At 38.3% G+C, this 16,728-nt stretch overlaps 1 protein-coding gene across 3 annotated transcripts in view; it reads left to right on the top strand.

The window, feature by feature from the left end:
• Nucleotides 1-16,728, top strand: part of CRIM1 (cysteine rich transmembrane BMP regulator 1) — a 199,757-nt gene that overhangs the window by 26,579 nt on the left and 156,450 nt on the right. The gene's annotated exons all lie outside the window — the stretch shown is intronic.

Here is a 16,728-nt window from a genome sequence, read left to right on the forward strand (position 1 = left end):
TTAAATGTTAAGTTATATGCTAGGGCCAAACATGTTTTAGAAGGGCAAAGAAAACACTCTCTTGATTTAAAACAAACACAAAAAAACAAAACCCCAAACTGGAAACTCGGATCTGCTTTTGACCTCTGGCTAGGAGATGCAGTAACATACAGCAGTGGAGGAAATGCCTGACATTCTAGCCATCTGAGCTGGGGCTTCCAGCTCTTTGGCACACTTACATGTGTAGGTCTGATGTTTTTTCTTCTCAGTTGTCATTGCAGGCTTCTTGTAGAAGTGAATAGGGGTCAGAGTAATGCCAAAAGCAACATGTTTCATCTTTCTGTAATATGTATTAATTGCATTATGGGTTTGAAACACAAGTTCTCAATCTCTTGTACATTTTTAGAAGCCAGGTTAGAGTATTAGTATCAAGATTTTTATAACTTGAGTAAAAGTACTGTGTTCTTAAAAAGCCAATCTGGATGCTTCTGAAGAAGAGCACTTTAAGGATCAAAAATTGTCCGGTAAGCTTGTGGCTGAGGTACCATACTGGAATGATAGATAGAAAACAAGATGTAAAATAAAGTAAGTCTGTTTAAAACTTGCTAATTATTGTGCTGTTTATAGTTTGTGGGCAGTGTGGGTATTGCTTACGTGGAGACATCACATGTGACAGAAAACTAAAATAACAATCCCAATGCTGCTGCTTTTCAAAAGTCTTGTACTTTGTACTGCCACATCAGCCATAGATGCGCGTATAGAGCGTATACTTTAGTCTGTGACACCTTTTAAATATCCAGTCTTTACCTGCCCTCTGTGTGCAAGCCGCTGCTTTCAGCTTCCAACTTGCAGTAACTGGATATCTTCTGCTGGGGCTTTGATGTCGTGCAGAGTAGGCAGACTGGGTAGAAGGACAAACACCTTGAGCCTGGAACTCTCCTGGTAGAGCTAGAGAGCTATTGGGAGCTAAATTCTGTCTGTCTCCTTGAACTGAATCTGTTCCTGAGCAAGATGCTAACAGCCCCCAGAAGTCATAAATAAGAGCAGCAGAGTAAGGCAGGACTCCTCATGCCATTCTTTCCCAGAAGCTGAAAACACCAAGTGAGCCAACCAAAATCAAACTGGAGGGGGGGTGGGGAGTGAAATGTAAAAGAAATACCTGCCTTTTTTTCCCAGACATCTCCTCCTAGTGTTGGAGCGTTAAAATGCTTAACAGAACAGTCTGCTTATGTTGTTCATTGTGTGACATTAGGTGTGTCAAGCAAGAAATTGAGTACTTCAGGAAAGTGGAATTTTGGGAGAAGGTACAAGTAACTGAGGGTGGATGGGACTCAGATCCTGACTGGAGGGCCATATCTGGATAGTAGGGCTTCATTCATTGTAAAGAAACAGGTGAAGTGGCTAATTCACTGATAAGTCTGTATCTCTTACAAAAAATTATATGCATGACATCTAATGAGTGAGTCTGATGCACAGCTCTAGAGATTCATAGAAATGAGGGGAGGAGAAAGTTGTTGCCCATCTCAACATGCAAAGTGTGTTATTTTAGAACTTTTTATTACTGCATAAAGTTACTCTAACTTCATCAAGTTGTTTTTTTTTTTTTTAAAGCGTTTCCTTAGTCTTTTTCAAAACTCTGTAGTATGTTACCGAGATTCCTGAGCCAGGTCTGTAGGAGCTAGAATCATATGAAGATATGTTACACCTTGATACTGCCTGAAAACAACTTACTGGTTCTTGTGCCATTCTGTCTGAGCAAGCTATTTATTGAAATGAGGTGTAAATGAAGATGCTGGTTAACCTCTAATTAATTCTTCTGAGGATTGCCATATGTCAGGGGCTGTGGTTTCTTACTGTACTCTGCAAGTTCCTTAGGTTGCAGTTGACTTTCAACAGAGCTGTGCAGCACTACTGTGAAGTAAGATTAAGTGAAACCTGAAAACTGAGATGTATCTTCACAATAGCACATTCCTAACTTCTTTTGAATGATACATGACATTCCAGTAGCATGAGTAGCTTTCTACATGTAGACTAGAGCATCAATGCTCACCATAAGAAAGTCTAACGCTTTCTATGCTGAGCCATCATTGGTTTAGTTCAGAAGGCTGCAGACAGCGCAATCTGTGTGGCTTTTACTCACAGTCCCACATTTGTGAAGCGCTGCTTTGCCAACACATTTATTCCAACAATCTCTGTTTTCTTTCTTAGTCCTAGGGCCTATTGCTGTGAAAGCTACTAGCTTGTTGACAAGGGAAAGAGAGCTCTGCTTTCTAGTAGAAATCTAGTCTGTCTTTATAGCTGGAGTCCACTGAGTGATCACTGAGTGATCGAACATGGTTTCACATCAAGGTATACATACACCTCTTTTCATCACTGTGGTAGTTCTTACATGCTTCTTTTACAGCTATGCCTTACATAGCTGAAACTCAAATCTGTGGAATACAGAGCAAGAAATGAAACTTGCTGAAACTTCCTTTTTTTTTTCTGGTAAAAGTCCAGCAGAGATCTGTGAATCATTGCTAATTCCACAGTACTGGCTTGCCTGTGGTCTCCTGTGGCAGATCTTCCTTTTTTTCCTCTTCTTCCCCACCCCTTAAGGGGGAAAATTGCCATAGGCTACAGCCAAGGAACTTTGGGGGGAATGCAGGGATTGCTATGAAGTTGGAGGAAAAATCCTGAGAAGACAAAGGAAAAATATCAAAAGGATAGGACTGTACAGTGCTTATGGTCTTGCTTATGTTTTGGGGGTTTTTTGGGTTTTGTATTTTTGTTTTGGTTTGTGATTTGTTTTTTGGTGTATTGCTTTTTTTTTTTTCCTGGACTGAAACTAAAATACCCAAACCTGTCTGTTATTTACTAAGGAACCTGTAGTAGATGTAGCCAAGAAATGCTTATGGCTTACCAGGGTTACAAAAGTTGACAAATGGAGGCTGGAACCTAGGGCAGATGTGAGAGTGTAGCCTAGTAAGAATATGAGATGACTTCAAATTACATTGTCAATACTCCCACGGAGGAAGCATATCTGTCTTTTCCATGTAAGAGTTGTTTGTTACGTGGCTACATCTGTGTGAAGTGTGTTTTCTGAATCTGCCCTTGATAAGGCTTCACTTATTGGAAAAAAAATTAAAAAAAAAAAAAAAAAAGGCAGTATGCTGCTCTGTGCTTTGTAGTCCGGCAGTTTGGACTGATCCTGACTAAGTTGAATGAGTGATACTTCCTTTCTCATCTGTGTTTTGTGTAAACAAAGACTGACCTAGTTTAGGCATTAAAGTGCTTCTGGCTTTGAATCCCAAGTGGGAAAGGGGGCTTTTGAGTTTATGGCCTGGCAAAAAGGGGGGAGGTTCTGCTATAGCCGCTTGCCTTAAGGAGTTTCTGCCTCTGTGCTCCTCTGTGTCCCTGTCCCTGTTGCCTTGACTTGACATGCTGTGAACTGGGCAGGGGGATCTGTTAAGCTCTTGGGACTGACAAAGATTCTTTATTGACAAACTGCGATGCAGGCGGTGTCATGAGGAAATGAGGCTTTTATCATTCTGCTGCTTTTGTCTCTCAGTCTCTGCCTTTCCCTGTTTCCTGCCCATGATTATTTTTGAGATTTATCAGATTCTAGCAGTTATGACAGATGGATAGGGACCTCAGATATTATAATGCGGCAAGTACTGAAAATGGACAGCTGACTATGAGAGAGACTACAACATGAAATCAACTTCACTATTAGTCAGCAGAGAATCTACAGGAGCTGGAGGAGGGATGAAGAGAAATGTTCTACAACTATCTGAACAGGCAGAAAAGCTTCAGTTGAAACTCTCATCATCTTGGGTGCTACAGAATGCAATTATGAAACAAAGCCACAGGGAACTGGGCTTGGCGATTTCAATGCTAGTGAAACTGTGTTCTCTCTTCTGTTCTGTAGTGTCAAATGCTTCCAGTTAAAAAAAAAAAAAAAAAGGTAATAATAATATGGTAGAAACAATAATTTGAGGCTCTAGATGCCACTAGGTGGCAGAACCCCTGCATCTATTCTGTGGATGGCTTTTTCTGTGTCTTGATTCTTCATCTAAGTATATTGAAAATACTTTTCAGCTATAGCGTAATAAGAATAGACATCGGTAGGGATGCTTAGATGCTATCCTAATAGGGCTCATATTGACCGTTGTGTGTGGGAAATGTGCAAGGCTTCCAACACTCTGTATCCTTTATGTTCAGACTTCTACCCCTTTGCATTTAGTTGCGTTTAGGTGTCAACACATGACTTGTTTCCCTGTTTCTTGGTTCTGTTGTTAATAGATCAGAAATGAGGAGATGACAACGTGATCTCTAAGAAGAATGCATTGTAAGAACTGGTGGCAGTAGCAGGAGCATGGAGATGGTGAATGGTTTAACCTATGATGGAAGGCATGATTTTTGTGAGACTCACTTCTGTTGGTGAGATGTTTGTAGCTGAATGAAGTTACCACTTGGAAACAAATGTATACTGAAGCAATACCTGTTAAATGACTATCTTTAGTAAGATTCCTCTTCTCTTAGTACTAGTTTTTGATTGCAATGTGCTTGTCATCCACTCTGTGGGAGATTTGTTTTAGCTTCATTTTATTACTGTTTTGAGTTACAGAGCAGCTGGCAGGTGCCTGAGAACAGCCCAAGAACAGGGTCATTGGCTGCCTGTATTTACCAGTAGAGGGCTATCTAGGTCATGGGTGTGGGGACATGATAAATTCTGCAATTATTATTGTATGTTTGCATATTGTAATACCTGGGATACAGCCTTCATCTTGCATTTGGGGATACACTGGGACCAAGCCAGAAGACATCCACATCCTTGTGATCTACTTAAGTATACCATCTTGTCTAATGAAGACCTTTATGGATGGATGCTTAGTAACGAGTCTGATAAATACTGAATGATAAATCTAAAAGCAACAGTATGGGTTTCTTTCTTTCAGTGCTGTGTTTTAGGAACATCTTATAGATATTTCAATTTGGGGTATTAATACTGATTAAAACTGAAGTGTCAGATTTCAAAGCAACTTGATTTCAAAAGGGGTTAGAATCACTTGACAGAATGTGATGTCTACTCTGAATTTTGTATACAGTTGATGCTCTGCTGTAACAAGGCAGTTTAATACAGATACTTCTGTTCGCCTATGAAGAAATATGAAGGGATGCCAACTTACTGCATTTGTTGGGTACCTGATGATTAGTTTATAACTTTATTTTGCAGTTCTGGAATAATCACATGAATGAGAATGACACTTTGACTGTTGTGTCTTGGAGGAATTGTAAAAGTCTCTTATTTCTCAGTACGTCCAAATAAAAGTTCACATGCAAAGGGTTTCTCCCCACTTCTAATTTTCTTTCAGTGCTATAGTCAGCTGTGCATAACCTTCTTACTCCTTCACCTTTCTAGCACATCTGCTATGCCTACTCCTAACCATCTTTTCCCCAGCTACCCTGCATCAAATCAGTCTTCTCTTCTGATGATCTTCTTGGGCATGCCCATGCCTCATGGACACCTCATTCCTTGCTTCATCCTCTGTGGATCTGCTCTGAGCAGCTGATCAGGAAATGTAAGTGCTATTGCAGCCACCGTCCAGCTCTGTAATACCACTCTGAGGATGTGATATGGATGTTTGGGAACTTCTGTACTGCTCTTCTGGGTGGTGCGAGGTGTAACCCTCATTCTACTCTGGACAGCATTAGTTTGGTTTTGGTTTTGGTTTTTTTTTAAGGAGGAGATCTTAGGCTGTCAAACCCAGGCAGTGTGGCCTACCTTGAAAAAAATCTTTATTGTTATTTGTGTCTGAAGCTGGTTTGTCTTTACCATTCCTTTAAAATTATTAGTGTTTGACTGAAGAGTCTTTGTTGAATGCATAAGGGAATGTTGAAGGAAGTACTGTGGAGGAAAGAAATTCAGCCAGAAATTAGATTAGTTTGCAGGAAGGTGCTACTTTGGTTGTTGATGTGTTTATCATAAGAAGGTAAGTTAAACCCCCAAATACCAAGAAGTCATCTGTTTTTAATGTAAATATATTTTAAAAAATACACTACACTGGCAGAAATGCCTGAAGCATCTTGCTGTTCAGAATTAAGTGTATAGTTTCTCTCTTGTATCCTCTTCTTGTCACCCAAATTCATATAATGACAACCTACCAACCAATACCACAGAGATCATTCAGCAGGCTTTATTTGTGCTGTAAAACCTATAGGTATTTATGCATTATTGTTAGACTTTTTGAAAATTACTTATCTCAAATATATGCCTTCAGTTCCTCACTTGAAGTTATTACTTTCCTACTTCTTATAGTATTTTGAAGATGATATTTCTTGAAAGTTTATTGAGGAGGTTGGTTGTTATGGTGATAGCCATTTGAATAGCAAAAGCTTGATTTTTTTTTTTTCTTTTTTAATTAGAACTTGACATTTCTTTAAAAACTGTGTGTAGAAAGCAGTCTTCCTTTCAGAAAGAAATGTGTTGACTCTGTGCTTCCCTATGCCATGTTGAAAATAGCTGGTGGTTGGACCTTGACAGCTTAAGAGCTCTGATATGTGAGATCTTTTTGATGCCCGGTGAATCTTAATACTGTGATTTAAGGCAGTATACAGCCTAGCATACTAAACTGGTGATGAAAGCAAGTTTGTATTAAGCAGATGAACTGTGAGGAAGTGATGGCTGGATGTAACATGCCAGTTTTGTTGACTGTTTTGAAGTGATGATCATTTCTGATTAAGCTGTTGTGGTGAGGTAGAGAGAGAATAAACTTCTTAAGGAGCCCTCAGATGCTGAAGAGTTCAGTGTTGATGAAGGGGATTACTGGGAAAAAAAAAAAAGTGTTGTGGGCATGTGAAGACACTGAATAATGATAATACCCTGAATACAATTCAAAAGATAGCTGTGGAATATGCATTCAGAGAAGCAGTATTAGTGATAAAGGTGTATTTCTGTCCTATTGATGAGAGGATGACTAACTTTGAAGAGGCGGAGGTTTTGCGTAGGGTCCTGATGGGCTTTTGTCTGTTTAGAGATAGGAGCTGGAAATCCACAGTGAGGTAGAATATCTTGTACTATCAGCCTTGGGTTATATTACGCCTTGTTTTGGAGTATGTGAAACACTGTATGATGTCTGCTTGTGAGATTGGGAGACATGCTTGCTTGAAGAGGGACTTGGCTTTAAAACACTGTTTTGTCCTGACATACAGAGTTGTACTGAGACTGTATGAGTGCAGTGGGCTTTATTTAGAAAGGGTGTTTCTGAATTCCTGAAATTATGATAATTCTTTAGTCGTTCTGAAATAAGAGACAGAGAAGACTGACAGTGCTGGTTTTTATGTCCGGATTGTCTGTGGTCTTGTCAGCCTGGGGAGAAAACAGTTCAAATAAGTTATGTGCCAGCTTCTGTATGAAGAAGTTTAATTTCAGCCTTGCAGTTCTTTTTCCGGTTCACAGTAGACATAATTGTTGACTGAGATATAAGTGTGTTAATTCTGCAATATAGCTTGATAGGGGATATTCTTTTCCTGCTTACTTATGAGAGTGCTTCTTGGGAGCAATGCATTGGTCTGGTGTGTCTTGTGTCCCCTTAGGGACCGCTGTCACCCTGGGCTGTTGGTTTCAGATTGCTTTTGTGACTCTGCCTGGCCAAGAAGCTAGACAGTAAAGTTTTATAGGGACGTCACACTGGGTTAAGTGAATTAGATTTGGACTGTGCAGCCAGTGGTTCTTACCAGCTCCAGCATGATCCTTTTTAGCAGGTGGATTAAGTCTATCAGCTCTGCAGTCCCTGGCTTCCATCAGTCTTGAGCCTGTGGATTCGTTGGCACTGGAGAAGGTAAGTCCCTTAAAAGGGAATTTTCTTTGGAATAAAAAAACCCCCACCAAACCCAGCATCACTTTCAGTTAGTCTTTTGAGGAAGTAACTGTAAGAGTTAGTGCTGTGTATTTAGACCTTTCTCACTAAAGCTGTACATGCCAAGTGATCATGTTGTGATCATAACTCATGCAAAGAAGCGTTTCTCAGCGTGGCTTTTTGAGGCTCACAGAGTTTTGCTGGATTCAAGGGGATCACAGAGTATTCAAGAGCAGTACTGTGGCTCTTCCTCCCATGGCCCCTGCTTTGCTCCATTTGACCAGGGTGGGAGACAGAGGCTGCAGTTACTGGCTGCAAAGATTTGCAGAAACAACTGACAGCTGTCCCTCCCCTATAAGGGGGACAGGCCTGCCACTGCTCCTCACTCCATGGCGGCAGAACTGTGCAAGAACAAATGAGCCAAGGAAGAACCATGCTTTCCAAAATTTTTGAGACACTGTTTGTATGAAGGTGCTGACCTCCTTCTCTGAGGGCCGTGGTAGAATTATTTTCTTTCAAGCATAATAAGTGGTTGTTGCCTTCCCTGCCCCATTAAGACTTAGTAAAAGGAATGCTAAATGTACAGATGTTTCATCTGTGAAAACATGAAGTACTTCTCTTATAGTCACGTCATACAGTTTTCTCTCAGTTGTTAAGAAGTTCATAAACAAACTGTGGTTCTTAATGTCCAAAAAAAAAAGATGAAATGATTGAGACTTCCACTGTTTGTGGCTTGAGAAGATATTGGATATTTACAATTCTTACTATTCTCCAGTGAACCTTGTATAGGGGTGGAAGCAAAGATGGCCACTGAGTCAACTCGCTCATCTGCTCTCACCACAGGTCCTGGCCACATAAGAATTCAACTCCATCTCACTTTTCAATTCTTAATCTATAAAAAAGGAAATAACAGTTAGAAAGAGGCAAGAGCATTAAGAAAACAATGATGGATCAAGAACTTAAGAATGAGGGAAGAAGAATAAGTGTTGAAAACTGCCCCTGACTCATCTTCTATACTTTCATAATGAAAGATTTTGAGTTTCTGATGCACAGAGGGGTGAATCTTTTTCTCAGAGGATACTGAATTTTTGTCTTGCCATATTTCCAGCCTTTTAGCCTGGAAAACAGGTGCTGAATCATGAGCGAGTGTTCAGTGCAAATGATTGTATTGGTGCACTGTAGTCTTCACTTCTGAAGCTTCTGTAGCAAATATGGGATTATTATAATCCATGTTACACTGTGGATAGCTTGATTTGGATAATTCCTCTTGGTTAGTCAACAAACATAATGGAAACTGACTCTCCTTTAGTTTTCTTGTTCATTTTATCTATTACAGTTTTCTGCCTGTAGTAACTTTCTTTTACATACTAACATTTGTGTTGACTTTTTCTCAGCTAGTAGAGGGAGCCTTATATTCTTATGTTTCACTTAATTCACCTCTAAAGTTAACATTTTAGAGAGAAGTTCACTGTTCTCCATAATAAAGTCCTTTCCCTCTAGTCAAGACATCTGCTTTAGTCTGTGCTGTATTTCCCCAGAAACTATGAAATGTTCCCACTTCAGTATTATGCCAAAATTGCTCCTTGCTAATTGCATGTGGCAGTACAGGATAAGTCTTACCACTGTTTATAATACTTCTGTTTCTATGCTTCCATGGCCAAGGGGCGGGGGAAAAAAAAATCTTGAACCTATTTTTAGTGTTTAGTCATGAAAATTTTAGAACTCTAACTTAAAAAACAACAAAAAACCCCTCACCCCCCCCCCCCAAAAAAAAAAAACCAACCCACAACAAAACAAAAAATCCAACAGTTGGAGAAGGTAGGAGAAGCAACAACCACTACCTTTTTATCTCTTCCTTATAGAGATGGAGACTGAACTAATTGCCAGTATTTTGCTCTTGCATAGTCATATTTAGAGCCTCTAGCATGGTGCAGCCTGACTGTCTGCGAGTTTAATATTTTTTCTAAAAAATTCATTTTTCCTTATTTAAATTCCAGCTTCTATTAGAAGCAGGTTACTTTTCCTAGGTCAGCAGACGTATAATATATACTATGAAAAACGAGTGGTCAGAGAGCTTCCTAACCTTTAAGTATGGTGGAAGTTCCCTTAGTTGCAGTCATCAGCTCAGAAGCAACCTTATTCTCATGCCTTTACAACACACTTGTCCTTTTAACATGAAGATGAGTAACATTAACAGAAGTAGTCAAATTTGGCTCCTTGCCAGTTCTTTTTAATTCTTGTGTGAAACATTTCATCCTGCAGATTTAATTTCTGGGTTTTGGAAATACTTTATTAGTAATTGTGACAGACAGCAGAATAGCATTGTCTTTTCTAGTCACTTCTGGAATATAAAATATTTCATGTGAATGTTGAATAAATCTCATTTTTTGTCCATTAAATACTTTTTTTTCCCCCCCCTGCGTTGTGGACAAATCTTTGCTAGTCTGAGTTTTCACCAGTAGTATTTCCACCACTGTTTGAATTCTTTTTACTCTGATGTGTTTATACAGACATAACTAATTATTTTTTATAAGTCCACACTCATCAACATTCCTATTATAATGTGCTCCCATTAGTTCTTAATACCCAATAGTGATTCTGTTTAATATTGGGAGTTTTCCAGTTGCTTTTTGTTATAGCACACCAACAATTCTATTCATTAAGAATCCTCTTTGGTTTATGTATTTGTGTATAAAATGTATATGACTTCAGACTCTCTGTTCTTATATTCTTGTCAACTGATATATTGCTGACTTAATTCCAAAATGTCAATTTTAAATAGTATTTAAAGTCTCAGTTAAAAAGAGAAAGAAAAAAAAAAAAAAAGGCGACTTTGTGTCCCTGTAAGAGTTGAAGAGAAACACTAAATTATTTCTGGAGTAATATAATATTGTACTCAGCCTCATTCCTGTCTCTGCATTGCCTGCCTGTTGCCTTTTACTTTCAAAGCTGGTGGTACAGGTAAACACTTCAAAGATTGAGGAAGAGGATGCACTTGAGCTCCCCTCAAAGCACTTTAGAGAGGAAGTACAACTGACCCATCAGTGAAATTCTCTATACAGCAAATGCTGGTAAGTGTTCTAAATGAAATAAAAAAAAATAAATGTGTATGATCTTTTAATTTTAGCAGTCCTGTAATAGGACTACAGCATATAGACGAAAATGTATGTTTGCTTTTCAAGTTGAATGGTGCAAGTTAATCATCCTACCTCTAATTCTTCCCTCATCTTGGATCTACAATTGTCCATTTCTTTCAGATGATTCAAGCAATTACATTCCCTAGGCTGCTGCCTTTCTTGGCTGGCTTTCTTCCTTACAGCATATTCTCCTGTTCCTTTCATAGTAAGAATATTTCTCAGCAACAGCTCTACTTATCCACCTATGATCTTAAAGCATAGCCTTCCTAGTGGAGAAAGGAATTGTATCATGAAGTATCCATGGAAGCGTATGTGAAAGTGTCTTAGATTTGCACTTAAATCTTGCTGATTATTTGTTAACAATGTTGAGTGTTTGTTACACTCAAACCATTTTGAATCCTTCTGTAATCAGATTTACTTTGGCTTTCTAAAATGTGGGAATATAATCTGATAGTAACTAGGTGAGTGTCAGCTGAATAAATTGTAATTGCTCTTGTCCACATGCTTAGCTTACTGCAAATGCAAATTAAAATTCATATGTTTAGTTGGAATTTGCATTTGGGACAGAGTAAATACCCTGTCATTTCTTGTCACAGTTTAGCTAATAAATGCTAGCTTGTTAAGGTAATATTAATATGGTTTAGATAGCATATTTGTGTCCTGGGCCTTACTGGAAGTATTGAAAATTTAAAATTTGACCAGTATTATCCATCTTTGATTTCTACTCTCTTACTGTGTTTGTTCTATACAGTACTGCAATAACTAGTACTGTTGCTCTAAATTAAAAATTTTTCTTTTTTAATAAGCCCAAGAGAGCCCTTTCGGTAATAGATTTTTGAAACTTCTTTTAGAGAAATTGTCCTTGTGATAATTTCCTAGAAAAGTTTACACATGCATTTTCAAATACTTTGGGTCTTGTTTGCCTCAGAATTCCTCCCCTCTGCCCCAAAGATCGTAATACACTTTTTCATTAGTTAGTTCTGTTGACTCCAAATGTCTTCAGGTGTTTAATTCTAAGTAGCTTCATGTGTGAGATGTTCATTTCACTGACTGAAAAGCTTTGTGGATGTTTTGCTTAGTCCCCTAATGATTGTGTCCCAGTGGGATATGGAACTTTTGTGTACTTCATTATTTTTTGGGTTTTTTTGGAGACCTGCATGTAGTGGGCTTTCTATCAATAGAGGCTGGAATCATTATTTCCTTTCAGCATTTTCAAACATGATTCTTGATGGCTTGAGTCACTGTATTTTAAGCAAATCACTTCTTGCTTATCTTACAGACTTTGCTTCCATTAACAAAAGCAAAAACGGTTTCTAAAATACTAGTTATCCCCTCTGCTGCAGAGCTATTGAACATCCTCGATAGCATTTTACTCAGTTCAGGCTTTTCTGTTGTTGTCATTCCTGGTAAAACTCCTCCATGTTATAGTTACCAATGTAGTTATAGTGAACCTTGAGAAGCAAACAGACTTGCTCAGACAGGACTTTTTTATTAAATGTGGATGGAAACCTGTGTTAACTCCAGTAAGGACTGAGGTAAATGAGATGCTGTCTCATGGTAGTATTTTGGAGGTTAAGGCTCTAAGGGGCTTCCTTCACTCCCAGTTAGTTTTAAACCAGAATGTAGCTACAAGAAAGCAAAATTCAAAGAACAGAAAACTTAAGACTTTCTGTTTGACTATTGAGAGGCAAATTCTGCTTCACAAAAGTTCACTTTTATGCACTGCTGCTGTCTGAAAACATCTGTACAGAAATGACTTCCTTTAAGATGTAGAGTGGTGATAGACAAGTGTCAATGTGTGTATATGCTTTTTGTTAACATTGTGCAAAGGGGCTGAAAACCGAAATAATGGGAAAGTAAAAAATGCAGTGATGTCAGTTAATGGGAACTTTGATTAAAGAAAAAGGTGGTGGCATGGCCAAGAATTGGATTTTTTGGATATGAGAACAGGAAAGAGAAGCTAAATAAATTTTAAAGTTGACAGCTTAAGGCCTGGGTGAGAATCAAAGAGGAGAGGTTAAGGTGTGCTGGTAGCTGCTGTGGTACACAGAAAAGTCTGGGAATGGAAGTAACAGAAGAGGTGTTAATAACATGACTGAAGAGGGTAACTGAGAAAAGGTGGTAAGTTATGTGCAGTTTTGAGGAGAAGGTGAAGAAGGCAGTCACTAAGAAAAAATCATAACTCTGGATGTGGTACTAGGTAAGAATAAGACAGTCATGAGAAGGCTGTAAGATGCTTGTGCTGCTTGAGAGTAGTTGAGAAGAATGCCTGTCACCATGAATGGAAAAGTGTCACTCTTCTTAAGGGAAATTGTTTTTCTGGATGGTGAAATGAATCAGTGACAGGGAAGGTACAGAAGATACAACTGAGCAATATGAAAAGTATTAATTCTCTGAGGCAGAAAGGTCAGCTGTGGATTGGGAATTTAAGGGCTCTCTCTTCTTTTGATTTTGACAGAAACATGACATCTAACAGAGGCATGTGATAGTGCTATCCTGGAAAGTCATTGTAGTGTTAAATACCTGTTGAAGGGCTTTTGGCAGCCTGATGGTATACAAATGTGTTCAGAGAGCATTTGATAAGACAGATACTGAGTAGTGGCAAGGTGCAGTCTGTCAGGGTAAAAAAACTGCAGTATTTCCCACTTACAAGCTTGTTTTACTGGGTCAAAACATCTGTGTGAAGAAATGCTCATTTGGTTATTGTAAATAACTGTATATTGGCTGGGGGGAGTGGGGAAGATGGAGTAGCATTTGAAGCAACTGTTACAAGCATTGGTTGGGTATTTGCTAGAAGGTGTTTTGTGCATTTTTCCAGTGTTTCTCATATAGTACTGACTGGGTCAAGGTTTTTGAACACATAGTGTGGGTTAAATCTTTAGTGCCCTGGGGTATTTTTTTTTTTTTTTAGCTGCTGGGCTTCATGATTAATGAGAAATGTTTTATTGATGTTCTGGAGGTATTTAACTTCTGGCTTCAAACTGGGAACTTTCAACTCCTATTTACTTGTCCTGGCTAATTCCACATGCAAAGGTTCTCCATTTTCTCAGGGGTGTTGGGTGTTTTTGAGTGGGATGAAGAATGGGTACTGCTTCTGTTTTTATTCTGATCTTACACAAGGTAAATGCTTGTTTCCTTCCCCATTTAATATACTTCCTGATGTTCCTTTGTCAGGATTTTTTTTCTCCTTGTATCTTGTTGGTAACTGTTACCATCATTTTGGGTTTTTTTTAAGCACTGACTGAAAAATACAAATGCCCAAATGCAGACAGCTGACTCATTTTTGCAGAGAAATTAAATTGTAACATTTTGACTTACCTCTGTGGGAATACACTTCAGGAAGGTCTTTGGCAATCTGTAAAGAAGAGACTCCATTCCTTCAAAATTCTCACCTTAGTGGAGTGTTGTTTGGGCCATGCTTACCTTAAGTGTAGTGAGCTTGCTGGGTGTCTCAAGTCAATAATTCAAACAGATACCACTTCACTGACATGCTGTCTTTATCTCTGGGTTCTTTATTTGGCACACAGGATGTTTTGTGTCATTTATTTTGTCAAATGATGACAATTTTTCTCATTTACTAATGTTTCTCATTTCACCCCTCTTCCTTAAATAGCTGTAGTTGCTGGTTGCTTACAACTACACGTAGCATGCTATACAGAGCTAAAATAGAAAAAGCTATTTTTTTGATCTTTCTGGCTTTATAGAATAGTTTCTGTAAATGACAGTAATATGTGACTAGAAAACTTCATATCATTTGTGGGATCAGTGGGTTATTTTCCATTCTCACCTCCTAAAAGAGGCAATTTCAAAAAAATTTTGTAGAGAAACTTTCCTGTAAAGAAAGTTAGCACCAGGAAAAGGTGAATCTCAAATAGAAAGATGATCTCATTCTTGTTTTCTCTTATCACCTTATGTATCATCACATCAACCTCTTGTCTGTAGCTGAGTTTTTTTTATACCTTCAAGTTCCACACAGATTGAGTTTCAAATGTGATAATACCAATAAGTTTGGCAGCTGAGATGCCTGTCACTTTTACCTCAAAATAAAAACCACTTTTTTTTTGATAAAGCAGTTGTAATACTTGGAAAAAGCATGTTAAAAGCATGAAATCTTGTGACAGCTTTGTCAGGTGTCCTCATTTTAGACAGGTAAATTGCCTTACATTAGCTCACACAGTTCCTAAAAACACCTTTTTGTGCTAGTCAATACATCTTACATTCCACCTATTCAAAGACTTCTGAGAATAGGTAATTTTTTTCCCCTCTGTACAAAGATTAGATTAATTTAGCAGATACTTTCATAAATTCCAAGAAAAGGAATAGGTAAGTATAACATGCTTATCCACAACCTTTTAAAAAAGTTATATGCATATAATGCAATTAAAGAATTTACTGATACATAGATACAGACAGAATAGTTTAAGATGGAATATATGCATCAATCCTTTGTACAGTCTTTCCTCTGGAAGTTGCATTAATAGAGAAACTTAAGTTCTTTCATATAGGTTTTCTTCAAAGGACAGTAGCCAATATAGGTAAATACTGCAGATAGTTGAAGTTTTTTGGCCTAGTAGCACGTCATCTTATTGTAGCAGAAACAGTAAATGTCTGTAATAGCAATGAAGTCCTATTCCTTTTTAACTTTCTATGCCCCATTAAGTTTCAACTGTTCTCCTAGTGTTTAGACTGCACAGATTTGGATGGATGCCTTGAGTGTGCATTTGGCCTCTGGTAACTGTTTACAGCAGCCTTTCTTTTCTTTCTGATTTCTTTAGCAGAGGCTTCTATGTAAGAAATGTGTGACAGGGGAGAAAGAGAAATCAACAAGCCATTGCTTCTTTCAAGCCTCCTAATGCTTCAAGCAACTACTTTCCTTTTTATTACTTCATTACAGCTTGGTGATGAAGTTTTTCTAGATTTTCACATGTAGTTTAAGTCTCCATGCTATGGAAATGTAACTGAGATGGAAGTGCACAGGCTGGTACTTCCCTAATGACCATAATTGACAATTCTTTTGCTTCCTGGTAGGTGGGAGCCGTAACACTTAGTGTAAGGACTCTGTTGTAGGCTGGAGGAAGAGGAAGACTGCAATAAACAGGACTACTGGTAAGTAACACTTCCTCCCCTCCCATAAAAGTCCTCAATGATATATGGTGATTGTTCTGGAAAATGATTGATTCTAGGTGAAAATGTATCTGCTCCTGAGGCTTTGCAGGAAACTTTCTGTATTACTTAGGGACACATCTTAAACTCTCAGAGGATCAGAGTAGCTAAGAATAGTTGTTCCAAGTAATGAGGGTGCGAAGGGCACTCTGAATCTGAGAGGCTTCGGAGTAGTGGGATTTTCAATCTCCAACATGTTTCTGGATTGAAAGAGCTCAAATACAGTGTTAAGAAGCATATTAAGAATAGGAAGTTCACCCTCAGAAAAAATTATCTGACAAAATCAGATGGAAGAGCATGGTTTTCCTGTAAAAGAAATAAAGGCATTTCAGTTATGTTTGTGGTTTAGCTATATAGCATCTTGATGTTGGAAATAAACATTGTTCATTAATTGAATTGCCTCTCATAGGTGTTTGGGATGATGTGCTTCATTCCAATACTCTTTTAAAATCTTTAAGATTTCTGAGTAATGGAATGATAGGCCTGAGTAAGAACATGTTGGTGTTTGCATGTTGTTATCATTGAAGTCCATAGCACCTTTGTTTGTAGCCAGAGAAGTGTGATGTCGTGACAGCTACCTATCTTGTCCATCTGTACATGAGAAGAAT

Source organism: Strix uralensis, chromosome 3 (assembly GCF_047716275.1).
Source record: "Strix uralensis isolate ZFMK-TIS-50842 chromosome 3, bStrUra1, whole genome shotgun sequence".
NCBI lineage: Eukaryota > Metazoa > Chordata > Aves > Strigiformes > Strigidae > Strix > Strix uralensis.